This window comes from Mus caroli, unplaced genomic scaffold (assembly GCF_978045245.1).
Source record: "Mus caroli unplaced genomic scaffold, Mus_caroli_1 scaffold_17, whole genome shotgun sequence".
In the NCBI taxonomy this organism is placed as follows: domain Eukaryota; kingdom Metazoa; phylum Chordata; class Mammalia; order Rodentia; family Muridae; genus Mus; species Mus caroli.
The window spans coordinates 47,328,057-47,343,030 of NW_028227272.1; the positions used below are offsets into that span (position 1 = coordinate 47,328,057).

Genomic DNA, 14,974 nt, shown 5'->3' on the forward strand with positions numbered 1-14,974 from the left:
AAAGCCCTCTTTTTGCCTCAACAAGCACTGCATGCTTGTGGTACATAGATATACATGCAGGCAAAATATTCATCCAATAAAATAAAGCTTCCGATATCACAAATTAAAAAATAAACACAAAGGAGAAATAAATATAATAATTAGATCAGTAGACATTAAGATACAGTGTAACTGTATGGTCTATTAGAAACATTTCAAATTACAGTGATAGGTAAATTAAAAGTAAATACGTAAGTTATACAAAGGCTGCTCAAAATATAATAAGATTGATAATATAAAATATAATAGATAACATACATTTCACAACAAGAACAATTATAAAAGACAGAAAAGGACATTATACATGAAAAAAGGATCATATCACCACAAAGATGCCAACCTTAATCATCTAAGAATGTATAGAACCAAAAGGATTTACAGGCAATACACAACAGTGAAAAACAGCAACACTCTTAGTAATTAGCAGAACAATTAGGCAGAAAACCAACATATAAAATAATTCAATGACCTCATCAATCAACAATAAATTGTTGACCTTTATAGACTACTTACTTAACCCAACAGCAGCAAATGCACACTATTTTTCAAATGCCCAAGCAACACATACCAAGACAGTCTTCAAATTGATACACAGATTTAAAATAGTTCCAGTAAAAAATAATCCCAGTAAAATATTTGTAGAGGCAGTAGATACTGCAAAATTATTTCAATTTTTAAACAACAGCCAAAGGAACTAGAATAGCTAAAATAATAAAAAATAATAATAAAGGAAAAAAATCAACCTTCTTGATTTTAAGACATGTAGCTACAGTAATCATGAATCCATTGTTATCAGAAACATCTAGAACAATGAAATACTAGAGACCCAAAATTAAAATCACACAAATATTCTCATCTTATTTTTGGTTGTGAACCTAACTCTTAACAGCTGAGCCATCTCTCCAGCCCATCTCATTTTTAAGAAAGGTACAAAAGTGATTCAATGGAGTAAGGACAGCTTTCCAAATAGATGGCACTGGAGTAAGCAGACATACATGGAGACAGAGACACAGACACACAGACAAACACAAAAATTAATTAAGTAGGTAATGACAAAAGAATGTATATGCCTATTGGCAGCAACTTTACTCATGATAGTTCTATATCCAAATTTTTATGAAAATTAATAAAGTATGTTTCCAGATTAAGAATACTAGTGAGCCATAAGAAACAGATTACCGATATACACAATCTGCATGAATCGCCAGAAAATAATGCTGAGTCCAAAAGTCAGTCTCAAGAGACTACCCACATACTATGGAACTTGATTTCTAAAATGGCTTTGAAATGACAAAATCATAGAAATGAACAGATATTGTTTTCTAGGGATTGTGGAGGGATGGAGGAGGAAGAAAGTGGATGCATCTACAGTACGGGCAATGACAGGGGTCCCGGGGATGCTGGGAGTCTTTACTGTGGTATGCGCTGGCTATGGCACTATAAGCCATGTGAAGTAAGTGACAAGGGGTAAAACCCAAGTGACAGGCATGGGTATAATATGCAGTAGTAATATGTAGTCTACTGCTACCTCAGTAAATAGCTCAACAATAAACTTAAAGATGAACTAGTAAGAAACAAAGATCACAGCACACACCTGTGCTGTGGGCTTTTATTTCTCATTCCCTGTGTGGGCTGTGTCCTTTGCAGTGCCTTGAGCTGGAGTTCCACAGTCAGTCTTCATTCTTCTATTTTCCTGAGTTGATCTAAGGGCTTCAGGTATCACATGCGGACGATTGTCAAATTTGTATTTCAAGCCCATTTCTCTCTTCCAAAACCCAGACATATTTTACTTTTAAATGAGTACTTCAACCTACTTATCTCACAGACACTTCAATATTGGAATTTAAACATACCATGTTTTCCCCCTTAAAGCCCCAGATGTGCTTCTCTTGGGGATTTCCCTGTTTCAGGAGTTGTCACTTGCTATGATCTGAACACTTACATCCATCTAAAATTTTTATGTTGAAATCCTACTCCATGAGATGAGGAATTTTAGGATGGGGTCACTAGACAAAGAAGTCAGAAGGGTAGAGGAATCACACATGGAGTAGTTCCTTCATGTTTTAAAGAGCCCATAGAGCCCCCTTGCTCTTTCCACTATGAAAGGACAGAATAAGAAAATGCAATTCATGGGGCTGGAGAGATGGCTCAGCGATGAAGAGCACTGGCTGCTCTTCCAGAGGTCCTAAGTTCAATTCTCAGCAACACATGGTGGCACACAACCATCTGTAATGGGATCTGATGCCCTCTTCTGGTGTGTCTGAAGACAACAACAGTGTACTCGTATACATTAAATAAATAAATAAATAAATAAATAAATAAATAAATGAAAGAAAGAAAGAAAATGCAATCCATGAGCCAAGAGATGGTCCTACGAGATTAATATCGGCCTCAACCCCTGAGTAAGAAATGAACTTCTGGTTTTTGGTAAGTTCTCCAATCTACAATAATTTGTTATACCAGTCTGAACAAGCTAAGATATCACTCTACCACTCAACCCACCGAAAAATGAACATGCCAGAGTGAGGTTTATTCTGCCTCATTTGCTATCACGTATGTAATCATATTACCCTAACCTATCCAAGTCCTTGATTACAGTCCGTCAGTCCACTTTTCACATCCCAGGGGCCATCATCTGGTTAAAGCACCTGATATGCTCCTGTGGAAACAAAAAGGTCTCTATAAAACCCCAATCAACCCCAAACACCTCTCTCTCTTACTTAAAATTTCAACATTAGTTAAATGTTTATAAGCCTTCTCAGTGCATACAAAATCCAATAAATTCTGGTTTCCAATTGCACCATGCTCACTTCTAAACTCTAGCCAAAATAAGAGTTCTTGTTTCTTCAAGGCATTCTATTTTCTCTTTAAGGCAGTTGCATTTTCTCCTACCACTCTCAGCTAAAAAGACCCAACAGCTAACCATGAAATCTCATTATCAGGCTGGTGAGATGGCTCAGTGGGTAAGAGCATTGACTGCTCTTCCAAAGGTTCTGAGTTCAAATCCCAGCAACCACATGGTGGCTCACAACCACTCATAATGAGATATGATGCCCTCTTCTGGTGTATCTGAAGACAGCTACAGTGTACTTATTAATAATAATAAAGAAATCTTTGGGCCAGAATAAGTGGGGCCTACTAGAGCAAGCGGAACCAACCAGAGTGGGGTTGACTGGAGTGAGCAGAGGTCCTAAATTCAATTCCCAAAAACCACATGAAGACTCACAACCATCTGTACAGCTACAGTGTACTCATACATAATATAAATAAATAAATAAATCTTAAAAAAAAAAGAAATCTCATTATCATCTTCTCTAAGAAAGTTTCATAAGCCCTCAAACTAAAGTAGACCCTTGTTACATGATGGACAGGGTACCTACACAACTTCAAATACAACCCAACCAAATGAAAATATTTTAATAGAAAAAAAAAACATACAAAAGCTTTTTTGATACTTTTCAAACTTAAGGTAAAAAAAAAAAAAATCAACATGCTATACTTCAGACTATAAGCCACACATTATTTGACTTGTTGCTCACCACCTACTTTCTCTGGAGCTTTCCTAAAAAGAAGTATAATAATAATTCTAGTTAAATGTTTGGTCATTCGTTAACTATGACTTTTACCTATTTTATCAGCAACCTGTACACTATTCTCTTGTAATTCTTTGTCATTTAGTAGGCTTTAAGGGCAGTCTCATACGTACATGTGTGTCCATCTGTTTAGATGCAGGTGCACATAAACAAATATATGAACCTTTTACAGATTTTTTAAGTCCCTTGAGAACAGATAAGATTTTCTACTGATCTAAAGTTAGGTATTGGGCCGGGCATGGTGGCACATGCCTTTAATCCCAGCACTTGGGAGGCAGAAGGAAGGTGGATTTCTGAGTTCGAGGCCAGCCTGGTCTAAAGAGTGAGTTCCAGGACAGCCAGGGCTACACAGAGAAACCCTGTCTCAGAAAAAAATAAAAATTAAAATTAAAAAAATAATAATAAAAATAAAAAAATAAAGTTAGTTATCCAACATTCTTTCTAAAGTATGATACTCTCCATCCATGCTATTAACAATGTAAATAACAGGGGAAATCTCAAAAAGTGACTGAAACAGCACATAATATAAAAAGTGATTTTTTTTTTTTAAAGAAGCCATAGAAAACAGTTTATAAGCAATGTCTAAACTGTTACTTAGACAGATCTTTATGGTGTTTGATCTTGGTCTTTATTGTCACAGACATACAATCTGAACCCAGCCATATCCCCCTCTCACCAGTGTTTTAGTTCTTTATTTAAATGTAGCTCCTTCCTACTGAGTACTGCTCAAGAATTAGCTACTTCTGCTAGAGAAGCATGCCCCCACCTATTTGGCATATGTCTTTATGACTGTACAGTTCTATATGGCCTTTACATACTCGGTTCCTGGTTCTAAAAACATTCAACCTTTATTTCCAGAAAGTAAAAATAAATAAATAAAAGCACAGATATGGGAAAACAATGGAGTATTCATAGAAATGGATTTCAGGAGGTGAGACAAGAGGACAAGCTATGTAAAATAGAACTAGGCAAGTAATACGAAGTATATAGAAAACGAAGGTGTGAAACTATGGGAACAGAGGGACTAGGAATGCTCCAAGATGAAACTCCACTCAGATTACTCGCCTTTTAGACTAATGAAACCACAGGATTCCAAACTGCAAAGACCTGATTAGCCAAAGCACTGGGAGAATAGACTAGCCATCTAAGTGTACTTGTAAAGAAAGCCATTGTTTCTTAACTGTTACTAAAGATATTTCCGAAATGTATTAAAAGTATATTTTCTTCCCCTATAAGTACCGTAGTACAGTGAGTGTAATTATGTTTGTTACCGCTGATGACCAGACTGCTTCTGTAGGACCATCAGTTTCACTGGACCCTAAAGAAAATGTGGACATCCTGGTGGGAAGTAAACAGACGAGCTCAAGGCTATTCAGCCTTGGAAAGTATTTTCTTCTTCTTTACTGCACGGTTTAAAATCAATTTTTTAAAGCAGGAGGGGAAAGGGAGCTTATTTTCCTATAAGTCAAGAGAAGGAAAAATAAACCTAGTTATCTGAGCTCTTACTGTATCACCGAAGCCTTTCTAAAGTAATAGGTATTCTTGAAAAATCTGTTCCATTTGCAACACTGTTAAAGCAATGAGTGCCCCAGGCAAAAACCTGGGAATAAGAAAGGTAAAATCCAATTCCTAGGTGAAGAAAGAAGGAATAGGGGTGAGGAGGGTGGCCAGGCTGTACCTTAGCATCTACTAAATATGTTTTAATGTACAAGTACTGTGCGAAACACACAGAGCTACAGCCTCAGTTTCTTCACCTGCAAATTTGGAGACTGGCCATGTATGTACTTGGCCTTACTATATAAAAGCTCCCTGTGCTGATTTCCTCAGGAGACTGATGGTGCTCTCCCATCAACACTGAGTATGCAGAAATGCCAACATGGGGTGGGGCAAAAGACTGCAAGGAAGGCGGAAGAGGGAAGAGGGGAGGGGAGGGGAACAAGGAAGACAGATGATAGGGGATATCATCTAGAGCTATCTAGAGCTCCTGAAAAATTCAGGATACCCAAATTTCCAAGAAAACTATTCTCTGCAGTTAACTTAGTAATATCAATTATTTCTCTCATTTTTGTTTTGGACAGAATAGTAAGTGAAAAGCAAATCCATGAATGGATCACACACTACTATGTTCTGGAGTTAAATATTAGTATCCGGAAACAAGAAAGTGAAGAATCAATGCAGCGAAACTTCCTGCCTCCTTTCAGGTTTCCTTGCCATTCGACCCTGGTGAGCTGCACTGGCACTGGGGCTGCACACTAGGAAGAAACACTGCAGGGTGCATCGAGCTGGCTCTGCAGAGGCCAACAGCCTAACAGCGTGACCTTACATAAGTCACCTGTTCTTTGACAAAACGGTTCCTTATTTTCATCAAGTGTGCTTTACAGAGGCAGTGAGATAGTTCACAGGGTAAAGGTGCCTGCTTCTAAGACCAGGGACCTGAGTTTGAATGAGGGATCAACATAGTGAAAGGAAAGAACTAACTCACAAAAGTCATCCTCTGATGTATACACACAAGCCATAGCAAGTGTGTACACAGACAAACACACACACACACACACACACACACACACAGAGAGAGAGAGAGAGAGAGAGAGAGAGAAATGAAATAAAAAATTTCAAGAAAGTGTTATGATAAAGGCATTTCCTTTTGATATTTCATGTTAAGTCAGCAGTCCAGTAGAATGTTCTGGATAGAATAAATCTATTTCTAGATAAACATTTGATGAAATACTTAATGTGAACATTGTGCAAGTTGTAAAGTCAAATGGATTCTTAACTATGAATTGCAAGCATTGAGTAATGAATTGAAAGAATCACTGGAGAGATGGGCTGAAAGAACAAGATAAACTCTAAGCCAAAATGAAACCACAGATCATTCTTTTAAAACTGCTGCTCTATGTAGGAGTGGTGATACACATGTGTAATCCCAGGACCACCTGGGAGGATGGGGCAGGAGGATCAACAAGCTGAGTTTGACCCTATCTCATAAACAAACAAACAAACAACAAAAATGCACACTCAACAAAAGAAAAAAATCTGACACTGAGTGCAGTTATGTTACTCTTTATGTGTACAATATCTAATCCATTGGGGTTTTTCCACTTTGTTTCATAGTTGTAAATCCTAAAACTACAATGGAAAAGAAAACCAAAAAGCACAGAGTAGAAGAGGACTAATTTAATCATGTGAAAAGGAACTAAGAGCCTTAACTGACTTCATGCAGTCAAAAGTGTCAAGGTCAACTTAACCACCAAATACCCAAAGTTTTAGAACTAGCAGCTATACACTGGTCTACCTCTACATTCTCTGCATCCTGTGCTGGACGCCACATAGCTTCAATCCTAGACCATCAATTCTATCTAAGAGTGATAGTGACACATAAGCCCAATTCCAAGAAGCCCAGTCATCCAAATGGTGACGGAATTCTAAAGACTGACGGAGCTAGACATGTCTAGGGAAGGAAAACCTGTTGAGTATCTGATGGGCTGGGTGGGACAGAGTTCAGACCTGAGAGGACACATGCCAAAGCAGATCTGGTGATTACAAGGACAACATCCAAAATGAATCAAAACCTGGATGTCTAGGTGATGGGACTGTTAAAAACTCTGACTACATTAAAAATAAGAGGAAATGATTTCAGAACTATCAATACACTGGTTCCACCCCAATCAATTAAATCAGAACCTATAGGAGAAAAGAATAGGTGATAGCAGGTAATAAAAACTCTGCTTGGGTTTCTAATATGCAGATGTATATAAAAATGACCACAGTAAATACAACACCTGTCAGTGCACGGTGTAGGGCGCTTCCTCCTCGGAAATCTGCCTTAGATTTCCCTCCTGTCTCTTTTCTGAGCTAGAGTCGTTCATTCACAGTCTTCTGTGGTGATAAGAACTGAACCACAACTTTCCAACCACGGATTAACAACTCAGAGCTCCACAACCTTTTTACAAATTTAGCTTGCCAAATTCAGCATTATCTTCCATGACCATGAAGATCTGCTCTTTGTAAATATTTGAGAAGTTAAATCTCCTTTAAAGGGAAGAAAAGTCTCCTAAACGATAGAACTTAAGTTTGGGTTACGATACTTAGCATCTATCTATTCATGACAATAGTTTTAAAGATTTCTGTGCTAATGGTGTACAAGAGTATGCACACTCTCATTCGGCAATAACTGTAATCTAATTTTAAAATGTTACTAACTGAAAAAATGCCAACATTCAAGAATTCTAGTTTCTTTCAGAACAAAAAAAATAATTAAAACCAAGCATAAAATACTTCATAGTTTTTATGGTCTCTGCCACTAGTAGTGTATCCATTCATGAATGAAATAAATTATCTATTTCCTATTTTTGTTTTTGTCTAAACTTTTCTGTAATAGAATATCCTGGCTTTTAGTAAAATGCCCCACAGTTCCTTCAGTAATGGTTATATTGTTATTCATAATCTTTGTCCCTGACTACTGAATAAAAACATTATGATCGCCCTGGAAAAGACACAGCCATGTGTATTCAAAACGTTCTGGGCAGGCATCACTGGTCAAGGGCTAGGCTTCTGGATTTTAGTGACTCCTCCAGATTTTTCCATCACCATGTACTACACCCTCTAAACTTTAAAGCTCCCACTTCAGATTATGGTAAAGCACCAACCATTTCCTTTACCTCTGCCATCTGCCAGCTCGGAAAGCGCCTAATGAGACTGAGGCTTCTTCCAGGCCACTGGAAGTCTCTTTCATTAATCTTTGTCATGTGGTTCATAAATAATGAGACAGGTATTAAAGACCATCATCTTGTTTACTGACAATCACCACCAAAAGAGTCTGGAATAACACCTTGGATGTCACTAGACCCAGGCAGGCTGGGGCTGTGGGGGTTCTGACGCGGGGGACAGAACACACAGGCTCAACAATTATTTTTTAACAATTAAGCTAGTTAACTGCACTAGGTTTCGAGTAATGATTGCCCTTTCCATATCAAAACGGAAGAATTACGATTGTACAGCTCTCTGAACAGCTGCTGGACGGGCAGTTCTCTCCGCAGCCAACAGTCAGTCACCTTTCGTTCTCCAAGCACATACCTCTCACAGAAATGTTTTCAGTGCAGCAGTCTACTGAGCTGGTTGTGACACCGGCACGATGTGACAACACAATTCATGATGGTTTTGCTTTTTTCAGCCTGCCTCTTTCTTTTCTAAGAAGTCTTTTCCTCGCTTTCCACCCCCCAAAGAAAACCAAATCAACAATACTTTCAGAAAACCTGCCTTAGTCTTTCAAATATAATGCTTTCGGTGAAGGCAGACCAGCTCTAAAGAACAGCTTTCAGAGAAGCAGGAAGCTGATCTGAACAGCAGAGAAAGCAGGGATGGGGCGGAGCAGAAAGGAACTGAGCTGAGGAGAGAGCGCGCAGCACAGACAGTCCTGGCGGCTTCTAGTTAGTTATTGACAGTTTCATCTAATAGCACGGATTTATGAACAGGAGCATCAAGCCTGTCGTTCCTTTTCTTTCTTTTACGAATCTCTGTCAATCTAGTGAATTATTACATAGGGAAAAGTAGGGCCTCCAGTTGCAGGGAAATGATGTAAGTTTCCCACTCCCACCAGCCCCAGCTCTACCAATCCACCTCTACTCTGACCTGTGACTATCCCCTCCCCCTCTCCCTCCCACCGCAGCCCAGGAGCTTAAGGCCTCTAGCCTTTCCCAGCTCTGGGCTATAGGGTGGCAGAAAGTATTCAGCAGAGAATAGGGAGTATTTGTTTGTTTGTTTGTTTTAGGAAACTCCTTGAAGAAAAAGTAAATGCTTTTCTATTTAAAAAATAATGATGAACAGCCCAAAGCTAGGCAGTCCACAGGATAAAGGATATTAAGCAAGACCAGGGTAAGGAATGCAATTTAGCCAAAGGCAGCAGATATGAGGTAGCACGGCGTGCAATAGTGGCGTCAGGAAGCTCACAGGTCTACATTCCTCATACCACCTCTAACCTGGGGCCTACTGGCTTAAGCTATGGTTTCCTTCCTTGTAAGAACAGAAGGAAGAGTCTCTTAAACCATGGGAATTTATGAATTAGTCCCCTCCCTCTCCGCCCCCCCCCCAACAGGGCAGGAACCAAAAAATAATCTCTGGCTGTTTTCTTACACAGTTACAAATAATTCCTTATATTAAGCTACTTAAAATATGTTTTGCCAAGGTGATAGCCATGTGAACAAGATATATACTGGAGGAACAGACAGAGTGAACATAAAGTTGATCCTGATGTTGAAAATTTATACAGAATTAGGATTCTGAAGACATGCTCAAGAAAGGACAACTTTAAACAAATGCATGAAGCAACCAAGAGCCATGACACCACCCTAAGACAACATTTATTATTTACCTGGGCCAGTCAGCACTGTTGTTCAAATTTAAAGGACACACCAAAAATTAGGTAAAGTATAAATAGATATAGATGATGGATGAGTTATAGATAGGTAATGTGTTGTTTTTAATTAAGAGTCCATAGTGCATGGTTACTAGCCTTCAAAATGGAATATGTAAACTCCTGTCAGTACTTGATTTCCAAAACTATGACAAGGCCTTCTAGACCACTCTGAATAAGAAACCGCCTTCCCTAAAGCTGGCTGACCATGGCCCCTACAACCTTTAGGTAGTTTCTCCTACCTTCCCCAACTCCAGCCCCACTCTTCTCCCATTTTCAGAATTAGAGCACACATCTCCCATCCCAAAAACCTTAACTGTGAGGAGAGCAGGGGAAATCACCCAACCTCCTGACAGGACACAGGGGACAATTAGTATTGCCAGTGGACCATGAATGGCCCTAAACTGCTCATTCTGCAACCCGAGTAGCTTTGCCAACTCGTAACTTAAAATTGGAGGACAATCAATTGAATCATCCGCTGATAAATCGTTAAAGATATTTTTAACTGATGGATCACTATGCTCATGAATATAGCTCACAAATTTTCCCTCAAATATTCTCATTCTCTTCTTTTATCTACATAAACAAAATCCCACATTGTATACATTAGAAGGAATGGAGATGAATATTACTCTTGAATTGAATAAGTGAATCCATCAATTATTTTAAAATGCTAATAATGTATTTCATTAAAAATACATCTTAATTAATGTATTCACTTATAATATTTTTAAAATTCTTGATTTAATGCATACCATTATGATCACTTTAATAGGTTTTTAAACAAGAGCCATATGGTCTTATAAAATTAAAAATTTTATCACAGAAGTATAATGAAGTGTTCCTCAATAAATTTTAAGTCATAGTAATACTAAGGTAAAATCAGTGAGAAAAATACAATAAAGAGTTCAAGCACAAAAATAAACTGTAAGATTTCAATGACTAAGGGATAGTTAGTAAATGGATAAGGAAAAAAAAAGACTAAGCTATAGTGTTTGACTAAAATAAATATATTTAAGCAGGAAAGAACTCATCTTACTGAGATATCCAATATTTATAGTACAAAAGCAAATATACCATCAACAAGAAATTCAAACTTATGGATTTCTTGAAAGAATGACTATTTTCCAAACTCTTTTACCAGAACAATGATGAACATCATTTTGGTCTATCCCTTCTTCCTAATCTAATACTTTGAGAATGAACAACAACGGGGCAAACAAGAACAGGAACAAACACATCAAGTTAGACCTTTAGATGAGCCACTGGAGTGACTAAGTTCTCGGGTTGAATACTGTACTTGTTCCTAACTTTAAACTATACTGCATAAAAGGTTTTCCAAAATAGGAGACTTGCTTTCATCACCATAATTTAACCTTCCCTGGTGTTTCCTGGGCAATTATCAGTAGCACCAATCCTGCTGAGTGTTCATGTCCCCCAAACCAGGAGGCTCCTTTTGAGGAACTCTGCATTTCTACCAGGAGGCCTAGGAAAGTGGAATTCCAGGCAGCAGCCTGGCTTATTCCCTGGCTCCTGTTCCTGCTTACACTGCAAACTCCAGAGACAGGGGCTGGAACAGACCTCTAACAGTCTTCACTCTAAAGGGAAGTTAATAACTTCTTAAACAATCTCACAAAACAAGGTAAGCCCATAGGCACAACTATACACAGCACCAGGCTTTTCCCCTTTGGGTCAGGCTCTTCCTATCACTGCTAATCACTGAATGCCTCCTGCATGAACCCTCCTCCCATTCTAACTGTGGTAGGTGTGAAAGTCAGCCAAAAGTGAGAGAGACCTCTTTAATCCTAATAAAAACAGATTAAATAATGTGACAGCCACAGAACACATCAAGCTTGTGGCAGTTATTTCCAGAGGTTATACAGGTTCCAAATCAAGGATACCAACTGCTGAACAATGTACATGATGTTATACATTACAATGTCTATTTACTATACATGTTCCAGCCATGCCTCCAATCTGCTCTGCTAGGACTGTTTCTCAGGAAAGCACAATATATTTTAAATCCATGATGCTGGTTTATTTTAATATAGAACCCATTCCCATCCCAATCATTCATACAAATCCTTATTACTTTTATTAATCATCTACTCACTAATGTTCTCCTTATTGTTCCTTCTGGGACTTGAGGTTTCCAAGCTCCTAGCTCAGACCCAGCCCTCAAACTTTTTCAAAAATAAAGGGAAGCACCAAGTAAGTCTTTGAATTTTAAGAAATAACACGTAAAATTCAAAGAACATCAACTGGAAGACAGAGTCCTTAAAAGTTGTATTTTCTGTTCTAAGCATCCGTATTGTAAGTTAAGCCCCCTATCTCATGAGTTATTATATATCTACTATTATTATTATACTCTATAAGTACTAACATCATTTCCAGGTACTGACTACAAATCTAAGCCTCGAATATACTTAAGAGAGTTGCTCTGGATTACAAATCAGAAGATGAGTACTAGAACTCGAATGCGAGCCTGCAGGCAAGGCAGGTCAGCAGAGTCCTTGAGTATCAACCCTGGCTCCACTAAAACAGCGAGCAAGAGTCCTGCCCACATGTGCCTCAGTGAGGCATCCTGCTTTAGTCAAGAGCAGACATTCCATTCTTACACAGATCTGGATTTGAATCCAGGAAACTGACCCGCGGGCAGCTTATATAATTTTCTCAAACTTCAATGACCTCATCCACAAACAATGATAAATAGCGCTTGCAAGGGATCAAGGACAGGCTATTCTTAGTAAACCATCACAATTACTAGTACAGGTTTCCTACGTCATCATCGTCTTATATTGTAACATTTGATATCTCCAATAATTCTATTATATAGAATTACGATTTTCTATTCTTCTTTTATCAATAAAGTCAATGTTCAAGACAGTGTCCAACTCGCCTAGGCCATAATATCACACGAAAAAGATTACACCAATGCTAAGTAACATGACTATGAAACTCCCAGTCAAAACTACAGGCTCTGGAAATAATCACAACATACCAATCCCTTTGGACTCACCACCATCATCATCATCATCACCATCTGCATCTGATCTCTATCATCTAGCTTTTCTGTAGTTACTTTGAAGACCTTAGGTTTATGAAGCACCCCAGTAATACCATGAAGGGCACATTCTTGGACGGAGAATGACCAGAGTAATGGCTTCAGAGAAATGAAAAACAAGTCTGGTCCCTAGAAGAAAAACAATAAGCAGGAGAGCAGAGGAACTAAATCAAGGTTTGCTACCAAGAATTCGATGCCGGGAGAGAAAGCGGAACTTAATACCAAATTATATAAGATGCCTAAGAGAACAAAAGGAAAGCTGGCCAAGCCAACATATATGATAGATAATCCTGCCTACTTAATAACTGCTATCTGACCGTGTGTGTGTGTGTGTCCGTGGAGGGGGTAAGTGACCATTTTAACTAACTATCATTGATAATGGTACAAACATGCCGAGAAGCATTCACACCTTCCAAGTATCAGGGTATCTAGATACCACTCAAGTGCTGAACTGAGAACATAGTTTCTGGCGAATCTTAAATTACACATCCATGCAACACTTTCCTGTGTTGCTTGGAATATCTGTTTGGGCTTTTTATCCACATTGTTTTTCTCTATAGCTTCTATTTAAACCTATAGCTTTTTTTTCTTTTCTTTTTCTCTTTCTCTTTCTCTTTCTCTTTCTCTTTCTCTTTCTTTCTTTCTTTCTTTCTTTCTTTCTTTCTTTCTTTCTTTCTTTCTTTCTTGTCTTCTTTCACTTACAGGGTTTAGGGAAAGTCCTATTTCCCATCTTCATTCAGTAGCATCCAGCTATGTACTAACTACATGCATGCACATAATCAATTAGACCACTGACAGCGCCATCAGTGACTCATTTTTGGTTTCCCCATTTGTTCTACCAAGCAGGACCCATGGCCCAAACATACAGAAAAATCTAAGTACCCAAGCCACAGTGTGGCTCTCCCTTAATTTAGATCTAAGACAGTTGAAAGTTTTTAAGAGTACTTTCTAACTCAAGTATTCAAGATTCCCTGTGCCACTGAAACTGCTCCCAAAGTCTTATCTTAGATCACTACAAATGGTTGAGGTTTAGTAGATTCCTGACTGTTCTCTGGCAAGTAGGTGGGAGAGTTAAGAGGGACCCCCACCCCCGGCCTTAAGTTGATATGTCAACGTTTGTTCACCTGAGTGTCCACTCTAGTATTCAGTTTTCAGACCAAAGATACAGCTTGGAGTCAAGATCACTAAGAACTTATCAACTGCCTCAGAGCCTTTATCGTGTGTGTGTGTGTGTGTGTGTGTGTGAGAGAGAGAGAGAGAGACAGAGAGACAGAGAGACAGAGAGACAGAGAGACAGAGAGACAGAGAGACAGAGAGACAGAGACTGTTTGCACTCAAATGCTCACTCGTCACTCGTGCCACAGGGGACTAGACCCAGGATCCTATTGTAGGCTAAGCAAAAGCCCCACCACTCATCCGCAGCCATGACACCTTATGATGATCTTAATACACCTTCTTTTTAATATGAAAAAAATTAATTACATTTTTGGCCTCACAGTCTTTCAGAATTTACCGAATACACAAGTCATATTAAACTGAAGAATTAATTAATTCCTAACATAAGCTATAGGAACATCTAACAACAAACTAAATTACATTCATAAAGTCAAAATATTTCACATGACATTTTTGGTATCAAAATTATTATATAGGCTAACTTGCATTAATTCACTGGGAAGTTACAAATTCCATCATTGCGCACACAATTCCCCCTCTTTCCATGAAGAGATTTCAACCACTTCTATTATTCTGCCTCAATGAGACATTCCTTTTATTATTAGACATTTTGAAATTAACAGATGTTACTGTAGGACATGGGCCTTTTCTTCCTTGTAAGCTGGTACCAGTATTTACAGTGTCTGACAACAT

At 38.4% G+C, this 14,974-nt stretch overlaps 1 protein-coding gene across 11 annotated transcripts in view; it reads right to left on the bottom strand.

The window, feature by feature from the left end:
* The window catches only part of Bbx (BBX high mobility group box domain containing), a 240,517-nt gene that overhangs the window by 163,315 nt on the left and 62,228 nt on the right, over positions 1-14,974 (bottom strand). The window contains exon 1 of one of the 11 annotated variants that reach the window (XM_029470815.2): positions 8,706-8,943. The exons of the other annotated variants lie outside the window; for them this stretch is intronic. The gene's annotated coding sequence lies outside the window, so the exon portion shown is untranslated. Of the gene's footprint in view, positions 1-8,705; positions 8,944-14,974 lie in introns of those variants that run through there. 11 annotated transcript variants of the gene reach the window in all.